The following is a 251-nucleotide window of genomic DNA, read 5'->3' on the forward strand; positions in this document are numbered from 1 at the left end:
GGGCGGGCGGGGAGCGAAGGGGGGGGGTATCCCGGCTCCCGGCCTCGCCACCTTCCCCGCCAACACGTGTTCGCGACATAAACTTCCGGGTTGGGCCCGAATTGGCTGCGTAATTGTGTCCCATGCGCGACTTTTTTGTTTTCAGACCTTCGCCTCTTTAAAGATCCCTTTAGGAACAACCGGGATGGCGGGGAAGGGCGAAAGGGTTGCGCCTCACGGCTGCCTCCACAGCCGCTCAAGCGCCATAAATC

Source organism: Calidris pugnax, unplaced genomic scaffold (genome assembly GCF_001431845.1).
Source record: "Calidris pugnax isolate Ruff unplaced genomic scaffold, ASM143184v1 scaffold32, whole genome shotgun sequence".
NCBI lineage: Eukaryota > Metazoa > Chordata > Aves > Charadriiformes > Scolopacidae > Calidris > Calidris pugnax.